Raw genomic sequence first — 22,133 nt, 5'->3', positions numbered from 1 at the left:
AATCTTAAGTATAGCTCAGCGTGGATTACAACAGACGAGAGATACTGTCTTCCCAATCAATGCACTTTTATGTTAACAAGCTTACATTCATTATTTCATTTCAAATTAATTCGAGCCATTTTGGCAGAATTAACACTGACGAGTCTCCCTTTAATAAGATTCTTAGTAATTAAGACCCCCCCCCCCCCCCCCCCCCCCCCCCCACACACACACACACCCCCACCCCATCTCTCTCGGGTCCCTTCTGTTACATTCAAAGATAAACAAAACACTACCTACTGGTTAAACTTGAAATGACATTTTGAAAGAACAGAGGTTAAAAGACATACGTTTGTATGCCAGTAGAAACTGTACACACACACACACATATATATATATATATATATCCACCTGCCTATCGAAAATGACGGTTTTTTTTTATGAGCACCGACGTCTTGTCCACTCACGGCTAACTGAAGCGCTCATTACATTTGCGACCAAACACGTCATAGACAAACTAGTCAATTTACCCCCGTGTGCTCTCTCGACACCCACCACCCCCTTTTCTTTTTTGTCGAAAACTTTTGTTATAAAACTTACAACGTGGATGCATGTGAAGGTGAGTAGTGTTGTTTGTGTGTTGGAGGGGAGGGAGGGGGCACATTAAAGATAGCCAAGATGGCGAAGGGCTTGTTGTTTTTGGAAGGGGGCAGAAGAATGGACGATATTATGAATATACACATACAAAAAAAAGGGATATTTTTCAGCTTCTCCGTTTGCGGAAGCAACCTCGAAGGGAGCTCTTCTCCCCCCCACTCACATTGGTGTCTTGACCAGCCTAAAAACGGAACCCGGGGGGGGGCACCGACCACACTTAACGTGATGGTGAGGTAGGGAAAGAAGCAAATATTGGGGAACTACACCGGAACCAACCGAGGGGTGGCGGGGGTGACATGTTATATTCGTGGTTCATTTGTTTGGTCGTCGTTTAAAAGGTCCACTTTCATTTTAAAACAACATTACAACAGCCACCATGGCGATAGGCGTACTTTTGACTAAACGCACAAGCACCACGAAGCCGCCGTAAAGTTGAATCATTTTTCCTTTAAATGTACAAGTTCGGATCAAATGGAAAGCAAATGAGTTGAGTGGAGGCGATGCGTGAGAAGAGAAGCAAGGGAACACAAAAGACGATCTATCCCACCAGCAGGTCACCACGCCGAGGAGTGCAGAAAAACACTTGCTTTTTCTATTTAACAGCTACAAAACTTCGCCGATTATAACTCATTTACCGATCAAGAGTAGTGTTAGCCACAAAAACAAACAAACAAAAAATAAAGCGAATGAAACAAAGTGGCGATGCCAGCTGAATGTGATGTGAGCGAAAACACGGCGAGAGTCAATCAGCAGTGAAATAAAACAACACCACTTACCGTGTTTTACTTTGCACTTTACTTATTTCCAACGTGGATTAAAATGCTCTGCTAACACTCCGCTTTGCTCGTGGGTCTTGCTTCTTTTTCCCCCCCCTCCTCCTCCTCTCTAGGTCGCTTTTGGTTATGAAAGAGGTCGATGACGAATGATAAAGAAGGGGAATCGGGCAGTAATTGAGTCTCGCTGTGTGTGTGTGTGTGTGTGTGTGTGTAAGCAGATTGAAGGAGAGTCTCTTCGCAAAGGTTTATTCAGGCTCCACTTCAAGGAATCGACCTGACGTCGTTGGCTCTCTGCTGCCACACAAAGAGAGAGAGAGGAAAAAAAAAAAAAAAGTTCTTATTTGTGCTGCGGCCCCTTGGCAACCAAACAAGAATGCAGTCGCTGACCGTTGTTACTTTGAAATGCGACATGACATTAAAGACGTTCAACATACGTCGCGGTCCCTTTAAAAAAAAAAAAAAAAAAAAAAAAAAATTAAATAATAAATAAAAACAAAAGAGGTGCAACTCCCTTTATGACGATAAACTCTGCTTAAAATCAAGCCATTAAAAGGACAAACATTGTCAGCTTGACATGCATGCATTTTGACTATTCACAGGCAAACCCTGCTTTTCGTATCGAGCTTTTCAAATGTTAAGTTACAGACCCTATGGAAATATTGATGGCATCAATTTTAATGCCGAAAGATGATATCCTAAGCTTTCAAGCGTGCGGTGTAGAGGATGATCTCGTCACAAAATTGCCATGCACCCAGTCATTTCAAACATAAAAAAGAGAGAATATACACAATTTCAAAGTGCGGTGAACTGCCTCAAAAACTGTTAGTTTAATCCATGGAAGTCATATTTTGATGTATGAAATCCATATTTCATGTGATTACAAAAGTGACTGTTAAGATGCATCCAGTTCCTCATGTTGAAAAGTGTTGAGATTTCAAAAAGACAAGATTGTCAGGATTTAAGGATGGATGGATAAGATAGATTTTATTCATCCTGTGAGGGAAATTGGATATGTTTGAAAGTCATGCACTTTGACCATTCACATTCAGCTTTCTTTAATGTTAAATGACAGACCCTATAGAATTATTGCTTGCAACCATTCTGATGCTGAAAAATGATATTCTATTTTAAAAAGTTTAGGGGGGGGCTATACTCTGTTATACGCGGAAAAACTTGCCAAGTTCCATTTTTTTAGCGTGGCAAAATACTGTCAACAATAGGTTTGCAAGCATTTGAAATGCCACAAGTATCTTCCCAAGTGTCTTGTCATCATAGTTTGCAGTATATTTATGGTTTAAACTATTAATATAGGCAATTATCATCATTTTTAGGGGAGTGTCAATTATTTGCGGATTTTCGTTTATGGTCGAGCGCTGTTCCTTTCTCACGCATGACCCACTGTATATTTCTAAGTGCAGTGAAAAATATGGAAACTCACACAACATAAGTATAGTGGTACTTTTTTTATATATATATATACTTAAGAGTGCCCCAATTTATGAGTGTTTGAGTTACGAGCCATCGCTGGGTTGGCATTTATTTATTTATCTCCATTGTGTTGCGAGCCAAACTTTATATTAGGAGCCAGCTTCAGGTAAACACCACTGCTCCACAGTGATGTTGAACAAAAGTCAAAGATGCACTTTTAGCCGTTTATTGAAATGCACATAAATACAAAATGAAAACACTCGCAAGCAGCATGGAGCTTACGCTAACACTGAACTAACTGCAAAGACATTTGTTTCAGGCATGCAGTCCTTTTTATTTCAGGATGACATTTGTATTTTATTAAGTCAACAAACAACAGCTGTTTGTTTCATGCATGTACGTTTTTTTTGGGGGGGGATGAAAAGTATGAAACCCCCTCCCACCCATTTTATTATTAAGTGCATCTCCCTCGGGATCTGTCAACATGCAGCCATGTACCCATTCTGAAAAGCATGAGATTATATTTTTGAGTGCAGCAACTACCTCAGCATCTTTTACTCTAGCGGTCTTGTTCATGCATACAGTCATTCCGCTGCGAAATTTGCACACCGTCTCACTAACTGACCAGTTGATGAGCTTTGAGGCAGTGATACGTGATCAAACAAATACAAATCAGTTGCACACTGGCTCAACATGAGAAGGCATTTGTCAGAACAAAAAAACAGAAACAGGATAGATCTTCCTCTGGGTAGGATCAATACATTGCCTGGCAAAGACAGCCATCTGTGCCTAATTGTATGCTTTACCTCCTCTTCTGAACACACAATAAGCAACAGGCTGAGCACAGGCCCTCTGACCCAGACTGGGTTTCCAGACGGGGGAAGATTATTTCATTCAACTGGAAAACAACAAGGGGGTGGGGCAATGGGGGATTCTTTTTTTTTTGTTTTTTTTTTTTCTCTCCCAATGCAGATGGAGTGGGCAACTGCTCCTAAATGCCCCATCCTGATGAGCATGGGTCAGAAACAACTGGTGCATCTTTCCATGTCACATCACAAGTGGGCTGTATCTATTTTTAACTAGTATTACACTCAATTAACAAACTACTCACTCTTACATTATAGATGCCCCATAAATCAACTCTAGTTATTGTTAGTAGCTCCACAGAGTGTTGGTTTACAGAAGCATTCATGTTAACGCTTCATAAACATGGAAAATGGCTGTTAATGTTAGATGCTTTTTCTCCTCTCTGCTATCTTTTTTACGCTAATTCCAGATAAATATGTTCCTCTTTGAATGAGTCAGAATTATCTTCATTGGTCAAGTATGTTAAAAGCACTCAAGGAATTTGTCTCCGCTAGTTGGAATCACTCTCGTACTGTCATAAAAATGTACTGGAACAAAACATAATAGTATTTTGTCTTAAAAGGTTGTTGTTTTTTTACTGGTACATCAACGTAATAATAAACAAATTGAAATGTCATTAATCCATTCCTGCTTCCCCCACAACACATTTTTAAAAAATGTTTTAATGAAGAAAATAGAACTGTACTGTCCATCCATCCATCCATTTTCTAAGCCGCTTCTCCTCACTAGGGTCGCGGGCGTGCTGGAGCCTATCCCAGCTATCATCGGGCAGGAGGCAGGGTACACCCTGAACTGGTCGCCAGCCAATCGCAGGGCACATAGAAACAAACAACCATTTGTGCTCACATTCACACCTAAGGGCGATTCAAAGTTTTCAATCAACCTACCACGCATGTTTTTGGGATGTGGGAGGAAACCGGAGTGCCCGGAGAAAACCCACCCAGGCACGGGGAGAACATGCAAACTCCACACAGGCGGGGCCGGGATTTGAACCCCGGTCTTACATATTATGGTCAATTTTGGAAATAGTCACTTAGCTTGCCTTCCTTTTCTTAGACTTCGCCGTGCGTCTGACCTGTGTGCCTCCAAGGGGGCGTGGCCTGGTGAGTGCCATCAGGAACATGGCAGGTTAGTCTGTGAGCGTCTGAACGTGAGTTCTGGCGTACTGTAGCTCATTTTGTATTTGTGTGTTTGACTGTCCCGAAAGTGCATCTGCAACTATAGCGCTGCTTTTTTCTTTTCACTTCACTCGAGCGGAAGCGTATCTCAAGCTCACTTACAACTCGCAAGCTAAAGCAAAAAAGTCGACCATGCGACGGCCCGTAACTTGAAAAAATCGTAAGATGGCGGCACTTGTAAGTCAAGGCACCACTAGATACTGTACATGTAGGCCGTAAACGCATATGTACAAAATACACAGAGTCAATAAGAATATAAAGTGTGCAACAGTGCAGTAATACTGATCAAACTGAATTGTGCAAATGATGCAGAGTGACCGAGCTACAACTATGAATACAGTAAAAATGCACTGCAGAGATGTGCGGATTGGTAAAAGTGTCACTGTGAAATTACGAGTCAATTCTTTAAACACAGTGTGCTTTAGTGGTTTGCAAAATAATCACCGCCTAATTGCAGTTCAGTTGTATTTAACTTTTAATTTCAATACATATAAACTTCATGAACTATGTATTTAAACTAACCTTTGGGTACAGTTATTAATTCATTTTGATGTGAAAAAGGCTGAATTATAATTAAATCAATTCTTAAGTACAGTTTTTCATTTGACTATTTTTAGACATAGTGTTGGGTTAATGTTGGTCGGTTAACATTAAAAATAATTTTTAGGAATACAACATCTGTCTCCTTGATGATGGTACTTGCAGAGGTAAGTCTTTTCTGAGGTTATACTTGATGTAAAAAGTTTGAGAAGGACTGGTTTAAGGAGATCATGTCAAGGGAAAATCGATTATTGGAATATCTGCCGGTATTGGTGTGCATTATTCCATAGCGCAGACCAGAAGAAAAACTGGGAAAGATGGTGTCCGGAGTTGGGTGTGTTCAACCGAATTTTGCCCGCCCTTTTCTGAGTTGTTACAGCATGCAAAGTGTCAGGATAAAAAAGGCATTTTGAGGGGTGCTCAAGAGCTATTCACTATTTTAACTAATACTGTATTTAAGAATCACTTTACTAGATATTTTGTGAAAGGACAACTCATTTACACATGTGCAGTGGACCTTTCTGTATTTTATTTTATTGTTCGAGTTGAATGTCCTCCATTTCTGGAATGACCCTTACAGGCATGTTCTCCATGTTCCGAGGTCATTGATTTCTCTCTCCGTGCTCCTTTTTCCATTACCTGTTGAGATGGGGGGGAGGCTGCTGTTCTTCAAACAAAATCTTCCCCATCTGCCTGTGTAGCCTCTGGCCCCCCTGCTGTATTTCTCCATCTCCTCTCGTCGCAGCGCTGACAGGCCATGAGGAATGACAGGGTTTGTCATACAGTAGCAGTGAGAAGCAAAGGATTTTTTAATTGCACTGGAGAATCTTCATTATGGAGAGCGCGTGGGGGCGGCGAGAGGGATGAGAGGAGTGGGCAGCATGAGGAGTCTGAGCGTGTGTGTGTGTGTGTGTCTTTTTATTTTGGGAGGGAGGGGGCACTCTGAGCATCATCATTAGGAGAAGGCACTAGCCGCAAAGAAGGGTGGGCCCTCTTTGCATGCACACTGAGAATGGCTGCCGTACCTCAGTCATTTGTAACATAATAAGTGCCAGCACAATGACTGCAACGCGAGAAAGAGCACCACAGGGAAGAGAAGAAGGGGGGGGGGAGACCGCATGTCTGTCGAAAAGAGTTTTGTGTGTGTGTGTTGATTAGAAAGTATAATGAGCTCTAAAGAAACAAGGAGAAGAAATCTCTCCTGAGACTGATGGAAAACAAATTAATCTGGTGATTCGGATTTAATTATTATTTTTCTATCAACCCACCCCGCAAAGACAGGGACAACCGTCAGAAACGAGGAGCTGCGCTTGCATTTATTGATTTTTTTGCACAGACACATTCAGGGAATACAGATGAATCTGCCCTCCGCACCGCACAATCCTCAATGTGGGATGATGCCATTAACACGACAAGCTTCCAGCAACTCCGAGATGCTTAATTTGAACGACATAAAGTGATCTTAAAATAATGCTCACACGAGTGGCCTAAGGAAAGCATCCTTTTATGCGGCTGAATTACACCTTGCTTACCGTTGAACCATACAAGTACATAATAACAATTAAACAACCAATAAATTAAATGAAGACAATGTTCTGCTGTGTTAAGCATCATTGAAGCGCTAACATCTTACATCAGTACAGTAATTTAATTGGATTAATTTTGCTTTGTAATAACATAAGAACCTCGCAAGTGAACTGCAATTAATCTCCCCACATCAGGTTCTTTTTTTTGCAGCATAATTTCAATACATCCAGGCGTTGAACACAATATACCAGTACACAATATGATGCTATGCAAAGTCAATGATTTGAACTGCCGGTGTGATTCAAGCACGGAGGACCAATTTGCAACTGGTGTATGTAATATTGCTGTGCCTCACGTAACAGTCACGCTCTCTCACTGACATGAAATTCTGCGGTTATGCTACATGAACACTCTTATTGATTAGAGTGCAACCATCTGTCAATGACGAAGGTTTTGCCATTGATGTAATGGCTTTGAGCGTGCGGAGCCAATTGCAGATCTTTCCCTAAAATGCCGTATTGAAATCACTGTGAGTGTGAAAAAGGGCCCATCATTCTTTACCTTTAACCCCAGGGACGTGGAAAGGAAGCACTTTGACATTTGCGGCACACTGTTCTAAAGTTAGCCCTCAGTGATAGCAAGCAACCACATTGTTATTTTCACTAAATGCATTCCAAATAAATAAAAAACAAACACAAATAAAGTCACTGAGGCTAATTAGCTATGTTGCGGTGCTGTGACCCTTTAAGCAATGGATCGAACAGAGACGGAGCAGCAAAAATTAGAAAGACAATATAACAGTACTCATATTTTTTATCCTCTGCAAATAATGACTAATATAAGTGTTGTACTGATAAGCTGAGAGATGAGTGGAGATGTCGCAATAAATGTCTGTTTTACACTTCTCCCAGGTGGCAAAGGCGGGCACAGCAGAAAGAGCAGCACAATGGCCATTCAATAGATGCAGTGTGACAAAAACTGTTTAATTCTATTTAATTAGTTAGTCAGTTGACAATCTTAGCAAAGGTATAGGAACATGCACTTTTGATGACTCGCACCCTTTGCACAGTGAATGTCAGCTCCCTCCTTCAGGGCGAAAGTTTACAGTCCCAAAGTGTAAAACCAAGCAGTATGAAAATTACTTTGTTCCAGCAACCATCATCGAGATAAACAAGATATACCAACATAGTAACATTGCGCACATAAGCTAGAAGTGATGTTTATTATTATTATTTTTTTGCTTTTTAAAAAATTATTACAATTTATTTTTTACATTTAGGGATTAGGTTTCGATAGGAGCCTTGAGTACTTTTGATGTTTGTCTACTGTTGTGTTGTGGCACTGTTTGTGTTTAAGTAGCTGTTCCTTAAAACGTTATAACACTGCGACATACAAGTGGTTCTCAATAATATTAATAATAACAATAATAATAATGACACTGTAGGAGCGTTCATTGTATTTCAACATTGTAATTCCAAAAGTCAAACACAAGAAACTACTTTTGAGAAGACCAATTCCAACCTCATTTCCATGTTAAAATCTTGTTGACTGTTTCTTATACGTAACATTGTAATTTCTTGGAGATGGTAAAATATGGGGTTTTCGTTAGCTGTTAGCTAAAATCATCAAAATAATAACAAATGAAATCATAAAATAGTTTACCCTCTAGAGTGAATCTATATAATATTTGAGTTTTTGAATTGAACTACAGAAATACATTCATTCATTCATTTTCCATGCCGCTTATCCTCACTGGGGTCGCGGGCGTGCTGGAGCCTATCCCAGAGGCAGGGTACACCCTGAACTGGTCGCCAGACAATCGCAGGACACATAAACAAACAATCATTCACACCTACGGGCAATTTAGAGTCTTCAATTAATGCATGTTTTTTGGGATGTGGGAGGAAACCGGAGTACCTGGAGAAAACCCACGCAGGCACGGGGAGAACATGCAAACTCCACACAGGCGAGGCCTGGTTTGAACTCGGGTCCTCAGAACTGTGAGGCAGATGTGCTAACCAGTCGCCCACCGTGCCGCCTCAGAAATACATGAAGTTCTCTAACTCATTGAGATGCACCTGTAGATGTTATTCATTTGCCCATCTATGGCGTTTCCCCTTATGCGTTAACATTAAGTTGGTGGACTTTAATACAAAGTTTTGTGGTTGAAGAATTGTTTACCATCAGCCAAACTGCTTCTTGTTGTGGAGACGAGTTCACTGCCACTCTACAGACAGTGCTCAGATCTAAAATTGTTGCTTGTAAGTCAGTATTTATACACGCATATACATACATATACACATATAGCACGTATATCAAAAAACCCGTAAGTCGGGTCACCCGTTTCGCAAGGCATCGCTGTATTTAATCGGCAGTGACAATTCATTTGTACTTTCGTTCTTACTGTACATTTCAGTTTTCAGTTCACTTTTATTTAAGTAAAAGAGAGAAGTCCGTACGTCTTTTTTCTTTTTCTTTCCTTCTTTTTTTACACGTATCTGTACTTCTACTTAAGTACGGATGATAATGTGAGTATTTCACCCACCTCTGGATAAAGAATAATGGCAGAGATCTATAAAGTGTTTATTTTATTTTTTTTTCCTGCCAGGTTGACTAATAAACCGGACACAGTCCAAACGAGCACTTTCAACAGTGTTTATCATGAATATAACTGCGCAGAGCCCCCTCTGCATGATGTAATACACAGAAGGCAGAAATCATCATAATAGCAGAGTAGTGGAGTGACTCATTTGTTGATGAGGTGTATTCACAGTGTCATTCTGTGATGAGATGCGTGCACATGGTGTCAGTATGTGACCGATAGAGCGGGAGGGAGAAAGACAGAGCGAGAATGTATTAGTGTGTTGATTTTCTGGGAACGAGGAGTCACTTCTGCCAGGAAAAGTGCAGAAGCAAGGCCGAGGCCCTTCAATGATGCATCTCTCCGCAAAAGCATGAGCTCACAAACAAATGTCTCCATAGCCAGGCCGAATAACCTTAATCCAATAAAAAGACATTCATACTCATGTCATTTTATGCACACGCCAAAGACATTTTCCATTTTTGGCATCTTGCAGCTAAGTGCAGGGCTTTCGCTGAGGCAATCAAATCTGTATTTCCTTCACATGAACATCATCCCAGGGAAGAAAAACAAACAAAAAAAAAAAACAGCAGTTGAATACACTGAGCTGTGCACTTTCTTTTTACAATTAGATCAATGGAAAATAAAGCAACATGGCGTTTTCCCTTGCATGAAAGAAAAAAGATTCTTACTCAAAATGATCTTTCATTTATTGCCTGAACAGTTGATCTCATTCTGCATTTGTGACACCTGCAGCTGAGGGGATTTCATTTGTCAAAGCTGATGTGAAACTAAATGTGAGTCTTACTTACATTACTAATAAGACACATTTCTTATACTAGTGGGACGAATTGTTTTATAAATTAGGACAAAAGTATATGAGACCTTAAGATGGATATCAAGGTTATTGACTATACTGTTTGCTCAAAGGCTTGTTCTATTTTGATTTAGGTTACGGTTAATTTCCTTCCAAAATAGTACATTAACACACGTTGCCTGAATAATACTTGACACAATATTGTGATTCCGCAGGTTGACTTTCTATTAAGTCACCCAGCAATGACTTGTAATGCAAAGTCAAACCTTTCATGGGCTTTCACACAAAGAAAATCCACATGAGGCTCTCAGCTCCTATTGACAGCAATTGTTGTTGCCAAAGTCAGTCATCAGAAATGTTCTCTGCTTCTTTTCAAACAGTGACAAGGTTGTTTTGGCATTTGCCTTCCGAGCATTGAAAAGGCTCTTTAGGTACATTTAAAATATAACTGATCTCCACATCATGTGTGTGCTCAAGATTATTTATGACACAACAAACAAACAAAAAGGAGAGCCACAGTCATAGATGCTCTTTCAGCCATTTATTGAACAGTATAAACAGTCAAAATGGGAACTTTCACAAAGGGCATGGACACACACACACAACCCCTTAAAGGCACACAGCTCAGGTGCGCAATTGTTGTTGTGACAAGTGCTAATCTGCAGTTACTGCAAAACTCTGCTGCACGTCTGCTGACGAGGACCAAAGGGCGGGTGGACGTTGCACCAGTTTTAAAATCACGGCATTGGTTTTCCTGTGCGTTTCAGGATTGACTTTAAGGTTCTTTTGCTAGTTTTTAAATGTACCAATGGTCTTGGGCCATCTTACAGTATTTATCTGACCTGCTTTTATCATATCAGCCCTTGGTTATCCTGAGGTCCTCTGGCAACCGCCTTTTAATCCTTCCAAGAGCGAGAAAAAAAACCCATGGGGAGGCTAAATTCAGCTATTATGGCCCTAAGTTATGGAACAGCCTGCCAGAGAACATCAGGACTGCAGAGACTGTCGATGTTATCAAGAGGAGGCTTGAGACTCACCTTTTGAGTTTGGCTTTTAACTGATTTCTTGTATTATTTTAGCACCATTTCTTTTTAGCTCCTGTGTTTTTTTTTTTCTCGGGGACCTCCACACTGGGAGATGTGGATGGTCCGTCTGTGTGGACGCTGTCCTGGGGCTCAGCCATGTCACTATGTACAGTTAGAATGTATGTGTGCGTGTGTATGGGTGGGGAGGGTCTTTGTGTGGGGGTAGGCGAGGCGGTTCTTTTCGCATCTTTTCTATTGCTGAGATGTATTTTTTGTGAAGCATTTTCTGTTGCATTTGGGTGCTATACAAGTTTGATTTGGTTTGACTTCTGGCTTGTCCCAATGTGCAATAATTATGCTTTTTTTTAAAAAAAAACAGTTTATTTAGCTTTTATTTATTTTTGTTTTATGTTTTTAGAATTGGATCTCAAGGCACCACTGCACAAAGACATTCTATGTGGAGTGCATGCACGTGAAAACAATTCTACAGCTGTTTTACATATCGTGTTTTGAGCAGCAAATGCATACACATAGTTTACCATTCTGATTCATCCACATGGTGTCTGCACCTTATTAAAAATATTACAGATTTTTTTCCCCCACATTTGAACACACATGTAATTCAACACAAAGTGCTTGAGTCTTTATTTTGATAGCATAACACATGATTTTGTTCATATATTTATGATATGGATGCATTAGTCTTTCTTTGGTATTTTTTTTTCACATATTTAATAAAATGAAAAGCAGACAACATAATTTGACATACATAAATAACAGTACCCAAATTCCATGTGTGGTCCAATTATAGACTTCAAAGTTATTTGAATGTAATAAAAAAAAAATGTCCATACATATCACATGAGCTATTTTAAGTCTGTTGAGAGCATCAAAAAACTCATGCTCATACTGTCGAATATAAACCACAAGAGCTATTATTATATGTATAAAGAAGAAGCCATTATGTCCACAAACATGTTGTTGTTGTTAAATATTGGTTGCAGTGGTGCTTCAAAGGCAATGAGTAATTAAGACAAAGTTATTTTGACAAAATAAACGGTATATGTACAAGAAAAATGTGCAACACTGTAGTAAGTTGGGAAATATTTTCTTTGCATTTGTTTAAATTCTAAATAATGCTTGTGACTTTTAGAATCCAAATTGAAAATGTTTGTTATTGAATTGTATCTGTCTAGCAGTTTATCCAGTTGTCATCCTGTTTCATTGACATACGGCATAATAAATAAGCTTCTTTTTTTTTTTTTTTTAATTCCTACAGTTTCGATGAATTTTCAGGGCGATTGCAAGAAGCTTTTGGATAATTCCTGTGCAATCTCCTCCCTCAGGGTAACAGCTTGCTTTGTCTTCATCATGAGCTGACATTTGGCCCAAAGCCTGATTGAAGTTTTTAGAGTGTTTCATCAAGAACCTATAACGCATTATTTTTTTTATTTTACTTTATTTTTTTTAAAGAGACACATCTCTCTAGTGCTCTGGAGAGCCTCAATCGGCTTCAGCTTCACAGACGACATGTTTGGAAATTGTGTGCTAGAAGGCATTTTGACAATTTGTGGGAGTTACGGGTATTTCCATTATTTTTTATGACAAGACGTCATGCATATGAATAGTGAGAAAGACCTGGAATACCAAAGTAGTAATGTCAGATATCTGTCGTCAGAAACTGAACCTGTAAACATGATGCCGTTTGTCATTTCATAATTTGAAATACAGTATAATATATACTGAAACAATAAAAAGACTGAAACATTACACACAGTTTGAACATAAAACTCTGCGCTTTACTATAGTAAAATAAAACACTACACTTAAATGAGGATTCAATGGAAATGTATAGACCGTAAAAAAATTTTTTTTCAAATGTTTGAAAACAAATAGTTCTAAAAGATTAAATGCAAATGTATTGCACTGAAAAGTTAAATACAAATGAACTATACTTAACAACTGTACCGTCCTGGATTAAAAAAAAATAATAATAATGTTTATGCTACTGTAACATTATGTACAGATCAAACATTTAATTCAGTGATTCTTTCACATACAGCAAGAGGCTGCCCTCGTACCACTAGTTGTACATGTACCACACTTTGAGAATCACTGGTCTATTAACTTGATTATGATCCCTAATTCAGTTGGTAGCTTTATTATTTGCTTTATTTGCATAAAATGACAACCTTTAACAACCAAATGAGTATATTTAATTGATGTCGAAAAACATCTCCTGTACATGTACGTATGTAGACAAAATATGCACTATTTTGTGTGTGTAAAGTGGATCTGATTGATGATTATGCTCAGCAGAAATCAGTACATCATTAATGTTCTGACTTCGATTACGCTTTACAATATGTTAAATAGCATTGCAATCATTGGTCCATTGAAAAAATTCAAATACCTTTAAAGACCTTTTCCATTAAATTGCACTGAATGTTGACGTTGCTCAAAATATTTGCTAGGGATCACTTGTAGATAGATGTTGGTGTGTCTGCGGGGGTGGTCCCAAAAAATTAAAAAAAAAAAATAACAGCCCTTGTGTTAATTAATAGTGGCAGGCCTGTGTTGCTCCTGGCGGTGTGCGAGGAGACATTGTGGCCTTCCCTCAGTGACGCTTGGTCAAAAATAGGGCACCACACAGCACAGAAATGATCACAATGGTGACATCATCTTTGCCTTCAATGTGCAGAGGCTCCCCTCAGTGCTCCTCTAAACAAAGAGCAGTGGGCATGGAGGGAGGGAGGCAGATGTCACTTTGTGTCTGGGGAACATTAAGACCAACAAATGTTTGCTGAGTGTTTTGGGGGAAGCCTTTTAGTGGTTGCGTTGAGTTAGAGTAGACGCTGCTTCCAAAACCTCCCTAATTGAAAATAAACGGCTCCAACATTTAACTTTGTCATTACCCTCCACAACACGAATTAAATAAAACAGTCAGATCAACAGGATGTATATTTACTGGAGTCAACAACGTCCCTAAATAGCTTACAAGCATGTTAGATGTCGGCCCTAGACATGAGAGTGAAAGTGTTGCCACATGTGGCCTTTGCATAGTTACCATTTTCATTTACCTGATGTGTTTCCAATTGCAAATGATATCTACAGGGACCAAAAACCATCAGCGAATAAGAAAAAAAAAAAACCTTCAAAACATTTCCTCTCCATTAACAGATGGCTGAGAACATCAACACCACTACAAAGGAACAATATCTCCAGGTGCGAGTTTCTTAAAGCACAATATACAATGATAGTGAAAATCTTCGAGTAATTGACAACCCCCAAAAAAGGTTTACAATTGCCTACAGATGCCAGAAGACTGTGCCAAAGCACTACTTTTGTCTAAATCAAGCTGCTTAACTCACTCCAACATAGCTCCCTGGCACCAAGATACCACAAGATGGCAGCCAAGCAGTACCTTTGTCAAAATGAAGCTCCTCAACTCACTTCAACATAGTTATTTGACACCAAAATGTCACAAGATGGCAGTAAGAAACAATGCACTACTTTTGTCTACTGCTACTTTTTGAATAGTGCCTCAGGAAAGGTGTCAATTCAGAGTGAAGGCTTGCATGTGCCAAGCAGACCAGGAGAAGCTCATCCATGCTTTTATCTCAAGTAGACTTGACTATTGTAATGGTCTTCTGACTGGACTCCCCCAAAAGAGCATTAAACAGCTGCAGCTCATTCAGAATGCTGTGGCTCGGGTTCTGACCAGAACAAAGCGGTCAGAGCATATTACCCCAATTCTAAAGTCTTTACACTGGCTTCCAGTCAGCTTTAGATTAGATTTTAAAGTTCTGCGACTTGTCTATAAATCACTAAATGGTTTTGGTCCTGAATACAGGAGAGGAATGCGAATGGAATATAAACCCAGTAGGGCTCTGAGATCGACAGTCTCAGGTCAAATAGTGGAGCACAAGAGTCCACAGCAAACATGGTGAAGCAGCATTTAGCTATTATGCTGCACACAAATGGAAGAAGTTGCCAACAGAAGTGACGTCAACCCCAAGTGGGCATGTTTTTAAGTCGAGGTTAAAAATTCTTCTTTTTTCCCCCCATGCTTTTTAGAGCATTTCCACTTTTAAATGATATTTCTTTCACTGTACGTTGTTTTAATTGTACTTTTATTTTTTCTCTTTAGATAGCTGGGATAGGCTCCAGCAGCCCGCGAACCTAGTGAGGATAAGTGGTAAAGAAAATGGATGGATGTTTTAAATGTTTATAAGCTGTTTTTTGTTTCTTTGTTTTTCTGTGCTTTTAATCATGTAAAGCCCATTGAGTTACCTTGTGTATGAAATGCGCTATATATATAAATTTGCTTTCCTTTGCTTCGCTTTGCTTTGCTAAATGGAGCTCCTCAACTCACTTCGACTTCGGTCCTTGGTAGCAGAATGGCAGCAAAGCACTACTTTTGCCTAAATGAAGCTCCTCAACTCACTCCAACATAGCTCCTGAGCACCAAGATGCCATAAGATGGCAGTAAAGTGCTACTTTTGTCTAAGTGAAGCTCTTCCACTCACTTCAACATAGTTTCTTGCGACCAAGATGCCACAAGATAGCAGCAAAGCACTACTTTTGCCTAAATGAAGTTCCTCAGCTCACTGTAACATAGTTCCATGGCACTAAGGTGCCTCAAGATGGCGTCAAAGCAGTAACTTTGTCTTTGTGAAGCTCCTCAACTCTCTTCAACATAGTTCCATGGCATCAAGATGCCACAAGATGGCAGCAATGCACTACATTTGCCAAAATTAAGCTCCTCTACTCACTCCAATGTAGTTCATTGGCATCAAGATGCCACAAGATGGTGGCAAAACACTACTTTTATTGCTTTGGCTTGAGCACAAAAACAGCAAATAGTGAGATTGTTAGCGAGCAACGAAGGAGTATGGGTTTAAAAAAAGTGAATTTGCAAATGATGAAGCGCAAATATGTGGGGGATCGCTGTCTTCGACTTTCTTTCTGGTAAAATATGTTTTTTTAAATCCATTCAACTGTGCCATGTTTTGAGTTCTTACTTGAATCTTCCTTTGGATTTGCACTCGAAATATCTCAGAACCTTTTACCCTCATGTTGCTTCCGAGCGCTTTCTCCTCGCAGAGCATGGCAGGCGCCTTTGCTCTTTGTGCTCTTGAAGACACCGAGCTTAGTATTATCACTCTCCTATGAACCGGCCTTTGTGGTGTCCGTGAGTCTCCGCTAACATGGTGGGAGAGGGAAAGTGAGCAAGCGAGGGAGGGAGCGGAAACAGATTCTCAAGACCTGGACAAGCCGTGGGAAAAGAGAGGTCTTGCAGAGGAAAAGCAGAAATGTCTCAGGACATTCCTTCGTGATTACACACTGCTGGACAAATCCAGACATTCTTCAAGTTATTTTGCGTCTTAAGGCTGGAGCAAAATCCACACTGTGGGCATGTTTTTTGTTATCATTTTCTTAATTGCACAAGTAGTTCAAAAGAGTGTGCTTTGCGTATTTACTTATTTACAGCAAAATCAGCAGACATTCCAACGGTTTCTATCACCTTGCCATTAACTTCTTAAACAGTTGATGCATATCTACATAGTGAAACTTTGCATTTTTACTGTATTCATCCTAATAACACTGTCGCTTTACATTATTTGCAAAATTTGGTGTTGATCAGTATTACCACACAACTTGACACCTTACACTGATTAATCACTATCTGTACTTTGTTCGAATACATGTATATATAAATGTAGAATCAATATATTGCTTTGGCGCCATCTTGAGGCATCTTGGTGTCAAGGAACTATGTTGAAGAGAGTTAAGGCGCTTCATTCAGGCAAAAGTAGTAATTATCCACCATTTTGTAAAATCTTGGCGCAAAGGAGCTATGTTGATGAGAGGTGAGGAGCTTCATTTCGAGAAAGGTAGGGCTTTGCCGCATCTCGTGGCATCTTTGTGTTGAAGAACGATGTTGAAGTGAGTTGAGTAGCTTCACTCAGACAAAAGTAGGCCTTTGACTCCATCTTCTGGCATCAGTAGGCACTTATAAACCTTTTAGGGGGACGTAAATTACTTGTACATTTTCATTATTTGTGGCAGGGTCATTGTAGTGTCTTTTTTTTTTTTTTTTTTGCAACTACCGGAGATAAATTCCTTATTTGTTTTACCATACTTAGCCAATAATGATGGTTCTCATTCTGATTCGGACCCTGGTGAGGATAAGCGGTACAGACAATGGAAGGATGGATATCGAAAATGCATCCCCTATTCACAATTATTCAGCAGCTACATAGAATGCCATGAAGCATGCCTTCCCATCCACTGGTGATAAATGATCAATGCCTCAGAGAGAGATACCCGGTAAGTATCCATCTCATATCCAAGGCACATAAAAAAAAAAAAAAAGGAGTGGAGCAAAAGGAGGATATTGTGTGCACATCTCAGGTTACATGCGCATGAGCTGCGGCGGCCTGGCCTGGAAGACTTTGAGCTGCCTTCAGTGGAAAAACAAGCATGTTCCTCCCTTGTCACAGCTAGCATGGATGAGAAACAGTTCTGAGGAATGCTCCATTATCATCCTATCAGCGGCACTGGGAATGGGTGGGGGGGGTGGAAGCTTGTTGTCTGTGTTCACACAGCAGTGTGCACAATCATGTGTCTGAAGGAGGCAGGGGGAGGGAGAGGGTGAATGGTACTGGCCTGTAGCCCTGCAATTGGGCTGAGCAGCCTCCTCCCCTACTCCATAGACCTTGTACTTCCTCGTTTGTCTAGGTCACGCGTCTTTTTTTTTTTTTGGTCAGCAATTAATTTGCGGCGTCGCCCTCCTATATTTATCCCTTTCGCTCTCCGATTCTCCTTCACCTCTTGCTCTGTTAGCCTTGAGTAGATTTAGATTTGGGTGATCACCGTTTTACTGCATACACCAGGCTGATAATGATGGATCGGCGGTGCTTTCAAGTGCAACATTTTACCATGTATGATGAGAATGCTGTTGACCTTCACATTATCGTGCGTGTAGCTGTGCGAGAAAAAAAAAAAAAGGAAAAAAAAAAGATTGGCCGACCTGTCAACTGAAATGTGTTACAGCTGCGGATTGTGAATTTGTTTTACTCAGAAGTTGGTTTTACTTATGATATCTCTTGATTTTACTGTGGGATTAATTGAATTATTGAAGTGTGGTATTTTGGGTCTTTGACAAATGGTTTCAATCAGTTGAGAAATGTGGAAAGAGGAGGTAATTATGTAAAATATATCTGAATTTAGGAAATTCATTTCAGAAATATGGGAATTTTGGGAATGTGATGAATAGCTCCATATATGCCCTGAATGAGCTCAGCAGTTTTGGAAATACAATGGTTTGAACCGGTATGTAAAATATCTCTTCATTTTTAGGATTTCCTTAATGTGCTGAACAGTTTGAAGTTGGAATGGTTTGAATTGGGAATGTGGAAGGAGATCAATATGTAAAATATGCTTTCATTTGGCAATTTTGTTTTTATGTGGGAATTTGGGGAAGTTGATAAGTCCTGAATAACTGAACATTTTGACGTTGGGATGGTTTGAATCGGTCAAGAAATGTGGAAGAAGTAGGTGTACACAAGATTGTAAAATGTCTCCTAATATTGCGCATTCCGCTGTGAATATATGATCATTTTTGGAATGTGATAAATAGTCCTGAATGAGCGGAACATTTCGAAGTTGAAAAGGTTTGAATCGGTTAAGAAATGTGGACGGCGGAGGTAAAAAAAAATAAAAAATAAAAATAAAAATCTCTTACTTTGGGAATTGTATTATTGAAAATGTAAGAATTTGGGAAATGTGATGAATAGTTGCATATATCTTCTGAATGCGCTGAACAGTTTAAAGTTGGAATGGATGTAATCACTCAAGTATGTGGAAGGAGGAAGCCAATATGTAAAAGGTCTGCATTCATTTCCGAATGTAGTCAGGACAAATGTGGAATAATGAAACATAGCAAAAGTTCTCAATATATGAACTATGAGAATATGAGTTGAATTTGGAACAAATGTGTATCTCCATTCATTGTAATGTGTTTTTAAAAAAAAAATATTATTCATTATTGGATAAGCAGGAAGAGCATTCACACGTTATTATGCACAAAAATGTTTTAATTAAAAGTAGACTAATAAATGAACGTGCAGACCTGATCCAAGGTTTCCTGCTAAATTAGAAAGGCGTTAAGAGTATGCAAATCAAAAGAAGGCCTGCTAATCCAGGATTTACAACGATGACGGGCTCTGCAGTGCTTTTTCAAAACAATTATTCTGATTGATCTAATTAAACTTGTTGAAACTGGATTTAATTGTCCCACTGACTCAACAAACAATTTCTGGAGTGCAAAGGAGCAGCTTAGTTTTTCACGCAGTTGATCTGACACTGCTCCGAAAAATTGTGTACTACAGCGCCTCTTAGTGGTCCCAAAGGTTTCTGCATCCACAATGACGTCAGCTCGAGATATTGGACTGAATTTATGTTGGAGGCCTTTTATGCAGAAGTAGCAAAAAGTAATCGTTTTTGTTTTTGCTTTTTAATACCATCGTGGCAGAAACATTAGTTAACAATAAAGTATACTGACCTTGTTTCAAAAGTTTGGTTTTGACAGCAAATCTCGTGGAATTCAGCAATTGTAACATTGTTGGTTAAATGACTTCATAAAAGTTAAGTCTCCTTTTTCTCTTGACCGTGTATCTCATCTGCCTTAAATATAAACAGAAACGATATGCTAACGTTACGAAACGATCCCAAAGAAAATAACTCATCAAGCTGAAAGAGGTTATATTACTGAATCACTTTGTACTTCAATTCATGCACTTGCAACTTTAAAATGTCATAAAGCATCAAGGCATGTATTGAGTTTAATGCAATCCAAGATTCGGATATAAAATGGTACATTTTTCAAGTGTAGGCAATTAACCACACATTTTTAACCTCATTTTGAGGATTTTATGCAGTTGTTCCACTCTTTACACACAAAAATCTTGTGACTAAAATGTCTGCGTTTAAGCTGCAAATTGAACTCCATAGTAGTAGTGCGCGTGAGAAAAATGGATCAGTGGGTGTCTTCTCAATCAAGCACAAAGGGTGAAAGAATACCATCAAGCAGCAGTGTAAAATTGACATCTTTTTCTTTTAATGGTCTCGTTAAGTAATTACAGTACGTGCTGCGGCACGTCAGAGTGGGGAGGGGGGGGGGGGGGGGGTTGATGTGAAAGTATTTATGTCGTCGTGTCAAAGCAGTGCTTTTGAATAGCAGTAAAACCTTTACTTATGACTATTAGAATCAACAGCGTCTACTAAATGGAAGATTCAACAATTCCTCTTTTTATCGGCACTCGTGAAGTAGGGAAGCAGCACGCTGTTGTGGTGGTTACCAGAATGTTTGCTTTATAGCATGTGCCGCATGGGCGAAAAATAACATGAACGTTTTTGACCTGTGAGAGAGGTTTGTGTGTGTGTGTGTGTGTGAGAGAGAGAGATTTTTGTTGTAGTTGTGCAATGTTAGACAACACAAACCACTAAGAGTAGGGATGACCTGCAACTTGACTTGCTGATTGGCTGTTGTGTTTCACCTGATGCCATGGCCTGATTCATTATTGTTCTTATTCGCCAACGGCACACGGCACAGTAAAAACCAGAACAGACCTTCTGCTTGTGACCGAACAACATTGGGCCGCAGTCGCGCCGCCACAGACACATACATGTGCATGTACATGTGAGTTCCTCAAAGTGAACAATGGAAGCTTGTCGACGGAGACGTTTCTTCTCAGAGAATGTTTTCACGATCATATGGATCCTGGAATCGGTGAATAAGGCTGCAGAGGATTTGAGTTCGTGCGGACACTACCGAAAGATCAGTTTCATTCTCTGAATCTCTTACAAAGACTGTTTTATACATACGCAAGAACATTCCCACTTGGCCACATTTGTCTGGTAAGACTAAAACGTATCCTGACTTTTATACAAGGGATACAAGTCCTCTGAAAATAATACTTACAGGTTGTGTTCGGACTTAAAAGTCACTTATGATGGTGGAGATATTTTGCTCACAGGAATATTTTACGTTCGATAAACAGAATACAGACATTTATATTAGGCACCGTGCTGACTGGTGGTGTGGAGGCCTCCATGTGAGAGAGGGAACGAGAGAGCTCTTTGAAAGTGTTGAAGAGGAGCGACTGCTCCGAATTTTTATCAATGGGTAAAGATTTTGTTTTACGGCCAAAGCGAATGTACATTACGAAAACAGACAACAAAGATGAATGAAGTCAACTTTACGTTTCATTACCGATGTACTATTTATATTTTATTTATTATTATTTTTTTGTCTTCAAGGAAAGCAACGTGGTGACCACCGTCAGTGGTTGGTCGGCACCCAAGCGCCCTCTATTGACCAGCCGTAGATCTGAGCAAAAAAATGTTCAGCAAAAATGTAAATGTGCTTTTAATGATCAGCTAAACTTATATTTCTTATCAACCATTAGCCAATATTGCTTTATTCAGACTGGTAGACAAGAATAGACTGTTACCGAAAAGATGAGACTTGTTAAGTAAATAGTACATTTGTAGTCAAAAAATGTGTACATTTTATTTTGTGGTGTGTATGGTCACCATTAGGTGTTAGAAAGTATTTATGCAAAATAATTGTACTTTATTAGGAATAAATACATTCGAAAGAAAATGTGTAGTTTATGAAGTTTGTTTCGGTGTTCTGAAGATACATTTGCCCTTCAGTCTTTTATAACTTACCACATGCAAATGAAACAC

The 22,133-nt window shown here is 39.4% G+C and overlaps 1 protein-coding gene across 2 annotated transcripts in view; it reads right to left on the bottom strand.

The window, feature by feature from the left end:
• Positions 1–1,686, bottom strand: part of baz2ba (bromodomain adjacent to zinc finger domain, 2Ba) — a 104,903-nt gene extending 103,217 nt beyond the window's left edge. For both annotated transcript variants that reach the window (XM_061753245.1, XM_061753234.1), the window contains exon 1: positions 1,413–1,686. The gene's annotated coding sequence lies outside the window, so the exon portion shown is untranslated. The remainder of the gene's footprint in view (positions 1–1,412) is intronic.
• Positions 1,687–22,133: the final 20,447 nt, after the last annotated feature.

This window comes from Phyllopteryx taeniolatus, chromosome 2, assembly GCF_024500385.1.
Source record: "Phyllopteryx taeniolatus isolate TA_2022b chromosome 2, UOR_Ptae_1.2, whole genome shotgun sequence".
NCBI classification, from domain to species: Eukaryota; Metazoa; Chordata; class Actinopteri; order Syngnathiformes; family Syngnathidae; genus Phyllopteryx; species Phyllopteryx taeniolatus.
This window is presented reverse-complemented; position numbering and strand designations above follow the sequence as displayed.